General features: G+C 45.8%; 1 long non-coding RNA gene across 1 annotated transcript; it reads right to left on the reverse strand.

Annotated features, from left to right (window-relative positions):
• Nucleotides 1–200: 200 nt before the first annotated feature.
• Nucleotides 201–14,553, reverse strand: LOC138675003 (uncharacterized). The gene is made up of 3 exons (XR_011320623.1): nt 14,428–14,553; nt 11,604–11,696; nt 201–587 (listed from the first exon to the last, which is right to left on the reverse strand). It is a non-coding gene; the product is annotated as an uncharacterized lncRNA (long non-coding RNA).
• Nucleotides 14,554–14,807: the final 254 nt, after the last annotated feature.

Here is a 14,807-nt window from a genome sequence, read left to right on the forward strand (position 1 = left end):
ATAATAAGGGACATGTTATACAGTTGAAACCAGACATTTCCATCCACTGTATATACAGACACATCTGCAGATTTTTCTAAATATCTGACATGAAATCAGAATAAACCTTTCCTGTTTTAGGACAATTAGTATTACCATAAATATTAATATTTGCCAAATACAAGAATAATGAGAGAGAGAGAATGTGTTACGGCATTTTTATTACTGCAAAGTCAAAAGTTTCCATCCATTTCATTAGTATTTTGCGCCACTGCCCTTACACTGAACATCTTGGGTTAGACGTTTGGGATCTCCTTCCACAAGCTTCTCACAATAGTTGGTGGGAATTTGGGCCCATTCCTCCTGACAACACTGGTGTAACTGATCCAGGCTTGTAGGTCGCTTTGCTCGCACCGGCCTTTTCAGCTTTGCCCATAAATTTTCCATAGGATTGAGATGAGGGCTTTATGATGGCTGCTCCAAACATTGACTTTGTTATCCTGAAGCCAGTTTGTTGTCATTTTGGCAGTATGCTTCGTGTCATTGTACATTTGGAAGACCCATTTCCGTCCAAGCTTTACGTTTCTGGCTGATGTCTTGAGATGTTGCTTAAGAGGAAACTATGTAATTAAGGATGGCACTATATATCACAAGAAAGTACAGTATATACTAAGGGATGGCACTATATATAACAAGAAAGTACACTATATGCTAAGGGACTGCACTATATATAAGAATGTACACTATATATACTAAGGGATGGCGCAAAATATAACAAGAATTTACAATATATTCTAAAGGACGATACTGTATATAACAAGAACGTACACTATATATTAAAAGACTGTACTATATATAACAAGAATGTACACTATATACCAAGGGACAGCACTATATATAACAAGAATTTACAAAATAAACTAAGGGGACAGTGCAATATACAACAAGAATGTACACTATATACTAACTTTGGACACCATCATTAAGCTGCAGAACAATAAAATAGAGACATCCCTGTATCAGAAGCCAAACGACCGTCCAACATACCTGAAATGGGACAGTTTCCATCCAAAACACATAAACTCCATTGTCTACAGCCAAGCCATCAGATACAATCGTATATGTTCCAACCCCATGGATAGGGATGAACACCTCGGTCGCCTCAGAAAGACCTTTTTGAATCAGGGCGATCATCCAAGAACAATTGAAAACCAGATTACAAGAACCACCGGAATATCAAGGAATCACCTGCTACATTACAAAGCTAAAGAAGAAAATAACCGGGAGCCTCTGGTGGTCACCTACAATCCAAATCTGGAGGTGCTGAGGGGAGCTGCACGGAAATTACAACCTTTACTACAAAAAGATGCCGCTAACAATCCTCCAGACCCCCCGCTACTGTGTTTTAGGCAGCCCCCAAATCTAAGAAGCGTCATTGTCAGAAGCTCCCTGTCCTCTCCAACAGCTGCAAGAACCTTTCCTTGCAACCAGAAAAAAATGTAAAACCCGTCCATTTATAATGACCACGGACAAGATAAAGATCCCAACTCACATCAGGACTACAAGATCCCAGGTACTTTCAGCTGCATCACTTCTAATGGGGTGTACTTAATTATATGTACTAAATGTGCAACTGGGGGTCTGTATGTGGGGGAGACAGGGCAGAAGCTGAAAACAAGGACAAATTCTCACCGCCACTGTTATGACCTGGTGGTTAGGAGCACCCGACACGACCTGATAGTTAAACTCACACAGGACAGGCTCTGGGACGTGGGAACTCTGCTGACCGCAACCCATAATCCTATCACACACACTAGAAATAGCCGTGGAGCGCTCCTGACGCTCCCTAGGCGCCTCGTCACAGCCTCAGAGCTAGCTAGCCCTAGAGATAGAAAATAAAGCCTACCTTGCCTCAGAGAAATTCCCCAAAGGAAAAGGCAGCCCCCCACATATAATGACTGTGAGTAAAGATGAAGTCACAAACGCAGAAATGAAACAAGTTCCAGCAAAGGGAGGCCAGACTTACTAAATAGACAGAGGATAGGAAAGGTATCTTTGCGGTCAGCACAAAAACTACAAAAGACCACGCAGAGTGTGCAAAAAGACCTCCGCACCGACTCACGGTGCGGAGGGGCCACTCTGCATCCCAGAGCTTCCAGCAAGCAAGACAAAATCATTATATCCAGCTGGACAAGGAAACAATGAACGAATAAGATACTATCAGGAACTTAGCTTCTGCAGGAGAAGGCAGGTCACCAGAAAGATCCAAGAGCGAGCTGAACCAAAGCAGGAACATTGACAGCTGGCACGGAGTAACGATCTGAGTGGAGTTAAATAGAGCAGCCAACCAAAGGATAAACCACGTCACCTGTGTAAGGAACCTCAGAAGCAGCAGCTTCACTCATAGCCACCAGAGGGAGTCCATGGACAGAACTCGCCGAAGTACCATTCACGACCACAGGAGGGAGTTCGACAACAGAATTCACAACACGCCACACAATAAGAGAAAAAAAGAATAGATCTACCTGTGGCCAAACATTTCTGTCTCCCAAATCATAACATTATGGACATGAAATTACTTGTGTTAAAAGGTAACTTCAAATCTCAGAGAGACAGAAGAGTCTGGGAATATAAACTGATGACGACCTTTGACACTCACACTGCAGGAATGAATGTGTCACACGGATTTATGTCTTTTTACATCAACTAAGGAACTTGCCCCTCAGGCTATAAGGGGCCATCACAACAGAGACCAGACTCCAATAAAATATTCCTTATCTAAGAGCTGGCCCAATATTTATGGACATAACTGTTTATCACTCATAGTAATTCTGCTTCATGTCACCGGTCTTATCCATGGTTTTCCCCCCTTTTCTTTTCTGTGCTGTGTTGTGCATAAATATGTGATTCTTCAGAATTTGTTTTAGTCTTTGCCTGATGAAGAGACCTGTGTAGTCTCGAAAGTTTGCAATTTGTTACCATCTTTTCATTTAGTCATTAAAAGGTATCAACCACTGAGGACTCTCAATTCTAAATATTTCACTATATACTAATGGACAGTGTTATATATGACAAGAACATAAACTATATAGTAAGGGACAGCGCTGTATATAACAAGAACATACACTATATGCTAAGGAACAGCGCTGTATATAACAATAATGCAGGGCCAGCGTTTGGCACAGGCAGACCAGGCAGATGCCTGGGGCCCCCACCTAGAAAGGGGGCCCCCTACCTCTGCAGCCCCTGTATGAAGTACCCAGAGGGTGTACAGCAGTGGCGTCTCTCCCAAACCCCCCTTGAGACCCCCTCAGTGCTGTGATTTACTCATGTGCTCCCAGAGCTCTGTGCTGTTTGCTGTATGATCAGGATTCACAGTCACATACAGCAGCCATTGGCTCTGACCACAGTCACTGCTTGTAATCTGAAAGTGCGATCTGCTGTCACTACAGTCTGGATGACACAAGACAGGGCTATTGTCTGCTGAATCAGGGTATTTATTATATAGAAATAAATGAATTCCCACGTGAAATAATAAGGATAAACCATACACACATATAGTACAGGTGAGCATAGGAATCAGCGTTTTTGGTGCATTTTTTTTTTTTGCAGCCAAAGCCTGCTCTCCTGGCAGTAAAAACATTGCTTTCAAAACACCCATTTTTAGGGTATGTGCAGAGGATCCGGAAATGGCAGCACCTTGGACGCAGCGGACACGTGCTGCGTCCAAAGTGCTGCCATCTTTTGAACACAGGTGACTCCGCGTGTGTTCATTGATCTCTGCGGAATCACCGCATCCTATACATTGCACGGGTGAGATTTCTCTTGTGGAGACTCGTGTCTACGCCAGATAAATTGGCATGCTGCAGTCTGGAGAGACGCGCCGCATGTCCATCTCCGCAGGTGAGGTGCGGGTGTCAGTGCACGCATAGTAGAGATGGAATTTCTTGAAATCCCATCCACTATGCTGTAACATCTGGCCGCTGCGGGTTGGACACTGCACAAGAACACAGTAGCCGACCCGCAGAGTTTACTGATTGTGGGCACACACCCTTGGAGCTTTTGCTGTTTGTTTTTTTTACAGTATGCATTTTGTCTACAGTACATGTTTAATAAAGTTAGTGCTATTCACAAAAAACGCAGCAAAAAACAACATTGCAACATTTGCAGCATGTTTTAAACTTTTTCATTGCTTTCTACGGGTGAAAAAAATTGCTGAAAGTGACACGCTGCAGATTTAAAAACGCTGCAGTTGTGAAATTCTGTCGGGGGAAATAAAAGGGCGTGCAGGAGATTTCTGAAAATCTCAGTTTTTGCTTGTGCTGTAAAATGCTGTAAACTTCTTATTTGCAGAAGAAAAAGCTGCAAAACTTCTGCATCTGAACATGGCGAAAAGCTGCTTTATAAAGTGCCAGCAAAACATTTCCGAAATCTCCTGCATGCGCTTGTTTGTTTTCTGACTGGATTTCAGAACTGTAGCACTTTTTAAATCCCCTCAGCTTTATCTGCAGATTTACCGCAGATTTATCGTAGAATTACCGCGGTTTTTGTGCGGTTTTCAACAGCGTTTTTCACCTGTGGATTCCTATTGTGTAAAACGCTGCGGAATCCGCTCAAAGAATTGACATGCTGCAGAAAATACAACGCAGCGTTTCCGCGCGGTATTTTCTGCAGCATGTGCACTGCGGATTTTGTTTTCCAGACGTTTACATGGTACTGTACACCGCATGGAAAACTGCTGCAGATCCGCAGCAAAATCCGCAGCGTGTGCACATAGCCTGGGAAACACGTCACCACTTCTGTAGTTCTCACCCTCCTGGTTTTGGCTTACACATGCTGATGTGAAATACTGACCAAACACTCAACGTGTGAACGTGGCCTCAAACATACTGTAGACAAAACAAACATCCTCACTCCAAAAAAAAAAAGCTGAAAAAAGTGTGAAGAACACCACAAAACAAGCTGAAAAACAGGGTTTTGAACGCAACATTTTTACTGCTAATAGAAAAGGTTTTGGCTACTGAAAAAAATGCTGCATGTGAACACAGTCTTACTCTGAAACGCTATGTCTATCTGTGGTGTTACATAGGACTGCAGGTGACATCTACTACATTATCTGTTCTCAGAGAGTTAGCACTGTTTTACAGTTAGGGCCAGAAATATTTGGACAGTGACACAAGTTTTGTTATTTTAGCTGTTTACAAAAACATGTTCAGAAATACAATTATATATATAATATGGGCTGAAAGTGCACACTCCCAGCTGCAATATGATAGTTTCCACATCCAAATCGGAGAAAGGGTTTAGGAATCATAGCTCTGTAATGCATAGCGTCCTCTTTTTCAAGGGACCAAAAGAAATTGGACAATGGACTCTAAGGGCTGCAATTAACTCTGAAGGCGTCTCCCTCGTTAACCTGTAATCAATGAAGTAGTTAAAAGGTCAGGGGTGGATTCCAGGTGTGTGGTTTTGCATTTGGAAGCTGTTGCTGTGAGCAGACAACATGCGGTCAAAGGAACTCTCAATTGAGGTGAAGCAGAACATCCTGAGGCTGAAAAAAAAGAAAAAATCCATCAGAGAGATAGCAGACATGCTTGGAGTAGCAAAATCAACAGTTGGGTACATTCTGAGAAAAAAGGAATTGACTGGTGAGCTTGGGAACTCAAAAAGGCCTGGGCGTCCACGGATGACAACAGTGGTGGATGATCGCCGCATACTTAATTTGGTGAAGAAGAACCCGTTCACAACATCAACTGAAGTCCAGAACACTCTCAGTGAAGTAGGTGTATCTGTCTCTAAGTCAACAGTAAAGAGAAGACTCCATGACAGTAAATACAAAGGGTTCACATCTAGATGCAAACCATTCATCAATACCAAAAATAGACAGAAAAACACCTCAAGAAGCCAGCTCAGTTCTGGAAAAGTATTCTATGGACAGATGAGACAAAGATCAACCTGTACCAGAATGATGGGGAGAAGAAAGGGAACGGCACATGATCCAAGGCACACCACACCCTCTGTAAAACATGGTGGAGGCAACGTGATGGCATGGGCATGCATGGCTTTCAATGGCACTGGGTCACTTGTGTATATTGATGACATAAGAGCAGACAAGAGTAGCCGGATGAATTCTGAAGTGGACCGGGATATACTTTCAGCCCAGATTCAGCCAAATGCTGCAAAGTTGATTGGACGGCGCTTCATAGTACAGATGGACAATGACCCCAAGCATACAGCCAAAGCTACCCAGGAGTTCATGAGTGCCAAAAAGTGGCACATTCTGCAATGGCCAAGTCAATCTCCAGATCTAAACCCAATTGAGCATGCATTTCACTTGCTCAAATCCAGACTTAAGACGGAAAGACCCACAAACAAGCAAGACCTGAAGGCTGCGGCTGTAAAGGCCTGGCAAAGCATTAAGAAGGAGGAAACCCAGCGTTTGGTGATGTCCATGGGTTCCAGACTTAAGGCAGTGATTGCCTCCAAAGGATTTGCAACAAAATATTGAAAATAAAAATATTTTGTTTGGGTTATGTTTATTTGTCCAATTACTTTTGACCTCCTAAAATGTGGAGTGTTTGTAAAGAAATGTGTACAATTCCTACATTTTCTATCAGATATTTTTGTTCAACCCTTCAAATAAAACGTTACAATCTGCACTTGAATTCTGTTGTAGAGGTTTCATTTCAAATCCAATGTGGTGGCATGCAGAGCCCAACTCGCGAAAATTGTGTCACTGTCCAAATATTTCTGGCCCTAACTGTATCTGAAGAGTTAGAAATAAAAATTAACAGGGGGTTGGGGGCAACTCTTTGTCTTGGGCCCCCAATCTTTTCTGACCCTATCAACGCCCCTGCGTACAGCTAATAGTGGCAGACCCGTTGGCCGATATAAGGCCCCTAAATATGGGGGCCACAGTGCAATGTTATCATTTGGGGCCCCCACTTTAAATTTTTGCCTAGGGCCCCACTTTGTCTAAAACCGGCCCTGCAATAATGTACACTAAATACTAAGGGACAGCACTATATGTAACAAGAATGTACACTATAAACTAAGGGACAGTGCAATATACAACAAGAATGTGCACTGTATAATAATGGACTGTGTTATATATGACACGAACGTACACTATATACTAAGGGACAGTACTATATAAAGCAAGAACATACACTATATACTAAGGGACTGTGCTGTATAGAGCAAGAACATATACTATATACTAAGGGATGGGGCTATATGTAATTAGTCTACATTTCTTTATCAGTGTGCTGTCTGATTTTTTTGCTCGACAGCACACAGACCCATTGTGTGTGTCCTCGTATTCAATCAGAACAGGACATGCTCTGAGTTACGTAGATCTCATTCTCGGATTCGTGATTTTTTTCATATATGTGAAAACATCTATGAAACTCTATGAGTCCGAGTGCCGTCCGATGAAATAACCTGTCAGCACATGGACGTATTACAGGAGTGTGAGACTGTGGACTACAAATAACAGAATTCCTGCATCCAGTGACCGCCGACGTCACGTCATGAGACTCGTTGTCTGTTGTTTCTTCTCCACCTGGTCAGACCTTCACATTGACATCTCCCAGCCACGAATCATCTCGTCACGGTGATCTCCACAGCCCTGAAAATAACAAGGTCACATACATCGTATACATACAGATATGTACCCCACCCTTACAATACTATGACCCCCACCAGTCACGATACACACTGATGCGCGGCGCTGTGCCCCCCAGTGGCTGTAATTTGCACACACAATAAATGTAAATTATCGTAATCAGTTTCTATGACTCTTCACCCAAATTCATGTTACGGCCATGTCCACACATTGCATTGTTGCAGCATTTTTTCCGCATGGATTTGTTCAGGAAACTATGCAATGTTCTACAGTGCAGGCGAAGTGAATGAGATTTCTGCATTTTCTTATGTAAGTTGCTGACTTTTATCCTGCGGATTATTATACCCCCCTGATAGCCTCATAATGAACTAGGGGGTGACGGTGGAAGTTATTGGGGTCTGAGCAAAATTTGGCTCCTAACTACATATCGGTACGATGTGTGGGCCCTTGTAGCCTTCTAGATCTTATAAGGACAGACATATTCAACACCTGTATAATAATAATGTCCCCAATCCTGGGCCCCTCCATGGTATAATGTCCCCATCCTGGACCCCTCCATTGCATAATGTCCCCATCCTGGACCCTCCATTATATAATGTCCCCATCCTGGACCCCTCCATTGCATAATGTCCCCATCCTGGACCCCTCCATTGCATAATGTCCCCATCCTGGACCCCTCCATTGCATAATGTCCCCATCCTGGACCCTCCATTATATAATGTCCCCATCCTGGACCCCTCCATTGCATAATGTCCCCATCCTGGACCCCTCCATTGCATAATGTCCCCATCCTGGACCCTCCATTATATAATGTCCCCATCCTGGACCCCTCCATTGCATAATGTCCCCATCCTGGACCCCTCCATTGTATAATATCCCCCATCCTGGACCCTCCATTATATAATGTCCCAACCCTGGACCCCTCCATTGCATAATGTCCCCATCCTGGACCCCTCCATTGTATAATGTCCCCCATCCTGGGCCCCTCCATTGTATAATGTCCCCCATCCTGGACCCCTCCATTGTATAATGTCCCCCATCCTGGGCCCCTCCATTGTATAATGTCCCCCATCCTGGACCCCTCCATTGTATAATGTCCCCCATCCTGGACCCCTCCATTGTATAATATCCCCCATCCTGGACCCCTCCATTGTATAATGATTAATGTCCCCCATCCTCTGCTCCTCCATTGTATAATATCCCCCATCCTGGGCCCCTCCATTATATAATGTCCCCATCCTGGACCCCTCCATTGCATAATGACCCCATCCTGGACCCTCCATTATATAATGTCCCCATCCTGGACCCCTCCATTGCATAATGACCCCATCCTGGGCCCCTCCATTGTATAATGTCCCCCATCCTGGACCCCTCCATTGTATAATGTCCCCCATCCTGGGCCCCTCCATTGTATAATGTCCCCCATCCTGGACCCCTCCATTGTATAATATCCCCCATCCTGGGCCCCTCCATTGTATAATATCCCCCATCCTGGACCCTCCATTATATAATGTCCCAACCCTGGACCCGTCCATTGTATAATGATTAATGTCCCCCATCCTCTGCTCCTCCATTGTATAATATCCCCCATCCTGGGCCCCTCCATTGTATAATGTCCCAACCCTGGGCCCCTTCATAGTACAATGTCCCCATCCTGAGCCCCTCCATTGTATAATGTCCCCATCCTGGGCCCCTTCATAGTACAATGTCCCCATCCTGGGCCCTCCATTGTATAATGTCCCCATCCTGGGCCCCTTCATAGTACAATGTCCCCATCCTGGGCCCCTCCAATGTATGATGTCCCCATCCTGGGCCGTTCATATAATATCTCATTATCCAGTGGCGTGCATTGCAGTGCAGAGAGCTGGAGGGTCCTCAGATGCACATCAATCTGAAATAGGTGCTGGTGTTGGCGGTCCCCCTCCATCTATGGCACCGATGCAGCTGCACAGGCGCTATGTCCGCCCCTGAACTGGCTCATGTTATCCCCATTTTGTCCAGTAGATGGCGATCACTATTCGTCTTTTCTCCGCCAGTGTAGCGGACGCTCAGATACAGCAGCACCGCTATCAAAATAAGATGCAGCTATTACAACCACATGTGCGGACAACACAGATCAACCCAACATGGAGACAAGTATTTCATTTATTCTAAGACCATATCTGAAGAGCTGCGATATCAGGAGAGTCACAAGATTGTAAAGCTCTTATCCCAGCCTAAGAATAGAAATTATCAGTGTGAAAACAGAACTAGAAGCGGAACATTCACAAGACTGATCATATATATATATAAGGACTATAAAACTGTGAGCCCTCAGTCTCCCTGCAAAAATAAATCCTCACATTACATTTACCAGCAGCCACCACTAGGGGGAGCTCCCTGTATACAGAGATACATGGTAAGATCCTGTCTGCAGCCACCACTAGGGGGAGCTCCCTGTATACAGAGATACATGGTAAGATCCTGTCTGCAGCCACCACTAGAGGGAGCTGCCTGTATACAGAGATACATGGTAAGATCCTGTCTGCAGTCACCACTAGGGGGAGCTCCCTGTATACAGAGATACATGATAAGATCCTGTCTGCAGCCACCACTAGGGGGAGCTCCCTGTATACAGAGATACATGATAAGATCCTGTCTGCAGCCACCACTAGGGGGAGCTGCCTGTATACAGAGATACATGATAAGATCCTGTCTGCAGCCACCACTAGAGGGAGCTGCCTGTATACAGAGATACATGGTAAGATCCTGTCTGCAGTCACCACTAGGGGGAGCTCCCTGTATACAGAGATACATGATAAGATCCTGTCTGCAGCCACCACTAGGGGGAGCTCCCTGTATACAGAGATACATGATAAGATCCTGTCTGCAGCCACCACTAGGGGGAGCTCCCTGTATACAGAGATACATGATAAGATCCTGTCTGCAGCCACCACTAGAGGGAGCTCTCTGTATACAGAGATACATGATAAGATCCTGTCTGCAGCCACCACTAGGGGGAGCTCCCTGTATACAGAGATACATGATAAGATCCTGTCTGCAGCCACCACTAGGGGGAGCTCCCTGTATACAGAGATACATGATAAGATCCTGTCTGCAGTCACCACTAGGGGGAGCTCCCTGTATAGAGATACATGATGAGATCCTGTCTGCAGCCACCACTAGGGGGAGCTCCCTGTATACAGAGATACATAAGATCCTGTCTGCAGCCACCACTAGGGGGAGCTCCCTGTATACAGAGATACATGATAAGATCCTGTCTGCAGCCACCACTAGGGGGAGCTCCCTGTATACAGAGATACATGATAAGATCCTGTCTGCAGCCACCACTAGGGGGAGCTCCCTGTATAGAGATACATGATAAGATCCTGTCTGCAGCCACCACTAGGGGGAGCTCCCTGTATACAGAGATACATGATAAGATCCTGTCTGCAGCCACCACTAGGTGGAGCTCCCTGTATACAGAGATACATGATAAGATCCTGTCTGCAGCCAACATACAAGGAACAAATACCGCTACACCATGGCCGGACAACATATTACCACCACATTGTGACTGAATAGTACAATACTGATCATTAATAAAAAAAAAAATACTATCACCATAAATGCCATTATACACAGGAGATCTGTACTTAGTATGCAGTGTGTGTACAGGTAATACAGTGGTCGCCGATGCCATTATACACAGGAACTCTTCATATAGTGTCAGTGTACATGTAATACAGCGATCACTAGTGACATTATACACAGGAGCTCTGTATATAGTGTATAGTGTACAGATAATATAGTGATCACTAGTGACATTATACACAGGAGCTCTGTATATAGTGTATAGTGTACATGTAATACAGCGATCACTAGTGACATTATACACAGGAGCTCTGTATATAGTGTATAGTGTACAGATAGTATAGTGATCACCAGTGACATTATACACAGGAGCACTGTATACAGTATACAGTGTATGGTGTCAGTGTACAGGTAACATACTCACCAGTGACGTCTCTAGCTAAAGTCCTTCATCTTTGCGTTTCTTTTTAATCCAGCGCAGACCGCTATCACTTCTTTCTGCCAGGACTCGTCTCATCTGCATAAAATAACACAGTTATCTAGAGCACCGCTTCCAGAGCACATTCCCCATTTTTTCCCTTTCTTCTACACTACACATCTGACTACAGACGTTCACCCACCATTAATATATAATTGGTTATTATGCAACCCACCATTCCAAATATAAATTATAATCCGCCACTGTGCCCCCACTATCTGTATATAGCCACTTTCCTCATTTAATATATAAATTAATTAGCACCTGTATTCTTCCAATTTATTACCAGTTACTTTATCCTCAACGAACCCACTATGTACCTCCCGCTCTAACCCTTACCCCAATTCATTATAGTTACATGCCCCTTCTGCCTCAATTCATTGCCACGTCTTCTCTCTCTCCCACCCTCTATTCATTATCAATTGATCTTCCCCACCCTCAAAATTCATTATTTGCTCTCCCCACCTTCAATACATCATTTGCTCTTCCCACCCCCAAGTTCAATTCAATTGCTGTCCACGTCCCTCACACTCACTTCATGTGCAGTCCCCATCACCCCCACTTCATCATTTAGTCCCCTATCATCATTTAGTCCCCTATCCCCCCCGTCACTTCATCTGCAGTCCCCCTTACTTCATCATTTGCAGCCCCCTATCATTTCATCATGTGCAGAACCCCCTCAAACACACTTCATCATCTGCAGTCCCTATCACTCCCACATCATTACCTATCCCCATCCCCCCCACATCATTTGCAATTCCCATCACCCCCACATCATTTGCAGTCCCCATCTCCCACATCATCATTTGCAGTCCCCATCACCCCCACATCATTTGCAGTCCCCATCACCCCCACATCATCATTTGCAGTCCCCCCACATCATTTGCAGTCCCCATCACCCCCCATCATCATCTGCAGTCCCCATCACCCCCACATCGTTTGCAGTCCCCCAACATCATTTGCAGTCCCCATCACCCCCACATCATCATTTGCAGTCTCCATCACCCCCACATCATTTGCAGTTCCCATCACCCCCACATCATTTGCAGTCCCCATCACCCCCACATCATCATTTGCAGTCCCCCAACATCATTTGCAGTCCCCATCACCCCCACATCATCATTTGCAGTCTCCATCACCCCCACATCATTTGCAGTCTCCATCACCCCCACATCATTTGCAGTTCCCATCACCCCCACATCATTTGCAGTCCCCATCACCCCCACATCATCATTTGCAGTCCCCCCACATCATTTGCAGTTCCCATCACCCCCACATCATCATTTGCAGTCCCCATCACCCCCACATCATCATTTGCAGTCCCCCAACATCATTTGCAGTCCCCATCACCCCCACATCATCATTTGCAGTCCCCCAACATCATTTGCAGTCCCCATCACCCCCACATCATCATTTGCAGTCTCCATCACCCCCACATCATTTGCAGTCCCCATCACCCCCACATCATTTGCAGTCCCCATCACCCCCACATCATCATTTGCAGTCCCCCAACATCATTTGCAGTCCCCATCACCCCCACATCATCATTTGCAGTCTCCATCACCCCACATCATTTGCAGTCTCCATCACCCCCACATCATTTGCAGTTCCCATCACCCCCACATCATTTGCAGTCCCCATCACCCCCACATCATTTGCAGTCCCCATCACCCCCACATCATCATTTGCAGTCCCCCAACATCATTTGCAGTCCCCATCACCCCCACATCATCATTTGCAGTCCCCCAACATCATTTGCAGTCCCCATCACCCCCACATCATCATTTGCAGTCTCCATCACCCCACATCATTTGCAGTCTCCATCACCCCCACATCATTTGCAGTTCCCATCACCCCCACATCATTTGCAGTCCCCATCACCCCCACATCATTTGCAGTCCCCATCACCCCCACATCATCATTTGCAGTCCCCCAACATCATTTGCAGTCCCCATCACCCCCACATCATCATTTGCAGTCTCCATCACCCCCACATCATTTGCAGTCCCCATCACCCCCACATCATCATTTGCAGTCCCCCAACATCATTTGCAGTCCCCATCACCCCCACATCATCATTTGCAGTCCCCCAACATCATTTGCAGTCCCCATCACCCCCACATCATCATTTGCAGTCTCCATCACCCCCACATCATTTGCAGTCTCCATCACCCCCACATCATTTGCAGTCTCCATCACCCCCACATCATTTGCAGTCCCCATCACCCCACATCATCATTTGCAGTCCCCATCCCCCCCACATCATCATTTGCAGTTCCCATCACCCCCACATCATTTGCAGTCCCCATCACCCCACATCATCATTTGCAGTCCCCCAACATCATTTGCAGTCCCCATCACCCCCACATCATCATTTGCAGTCCCCATCACCCCCACATCATCATTTGCAGTCCCCATCACCCCCACATCATCATTTGCAGTCCCCATCACCCCCACATCATCATTTGCAGTCCCCATCACCCCCACATCATCATTTGCAGTCCCCCCACATCATTTGCAGTCCCCATCACCCCCACATCATCATTTGCAGTCCCCTATCCCCCCTTCACTTCATCTGCAGTCCCCCTTACTTCATTTGCAGCCCCAATCATTTCATGTGTAGTACCCCCTCAAATACACTTTATCATTTGCAGCCCCCTATTATTTCATCATGTACAGTACTCCCTAAAACACACCCCATCATCTGCAGTCTCACTCCCCCCCACCTCACCTCACCTATTAAAAAAACAAAAATGTTTTTTATACTTACCTCAGTCGTTCCCGGGGCGTCTAGTGTTTCCAGCAGTGAAGCAGCAGCTAGAATGTATGGGGGGCTGCTGAGAGGACCTGACAGGAGCCCCTACATTCTAGCACATTCACTACTGAGACGGCTAGAATGTATGGGCTGTAGTCAGGACCTGCAGGGAGCCCATACATTCTAGCCACAGCCGAGCAGGAGCTGTGCAGCCGACTAGGTGAGACGGCCGTGCACAGCTCCAAAAAGGCTCCCGGGCCCCAGCGCCGCAGTGCACAGTATTTTACTACATGATGGGGCCCGATCAGTAGAAGCACAACAGTGGGGCCCCGGATCTGCGGGCCCCTCTGTGTACTGCTGCTGACCGGGCCCCATACAGCAGTAATGGCTGTAAT

This window comes from Ranitomeya imitator, chromosome 4 (assembly GCF_032444005.1).
Source record: "Ranitomeya imitator isolate aRanImi1 chromosome 4, aRanImi1.pri, whole genome shotgun sequence".
Classification (NCBI taxonomy): Eukaryota; Metazoa; Chordata; class Amphibia; order Anura; family Dendrobatidae; genus Ranitomeya; species Ranitomeya imitator.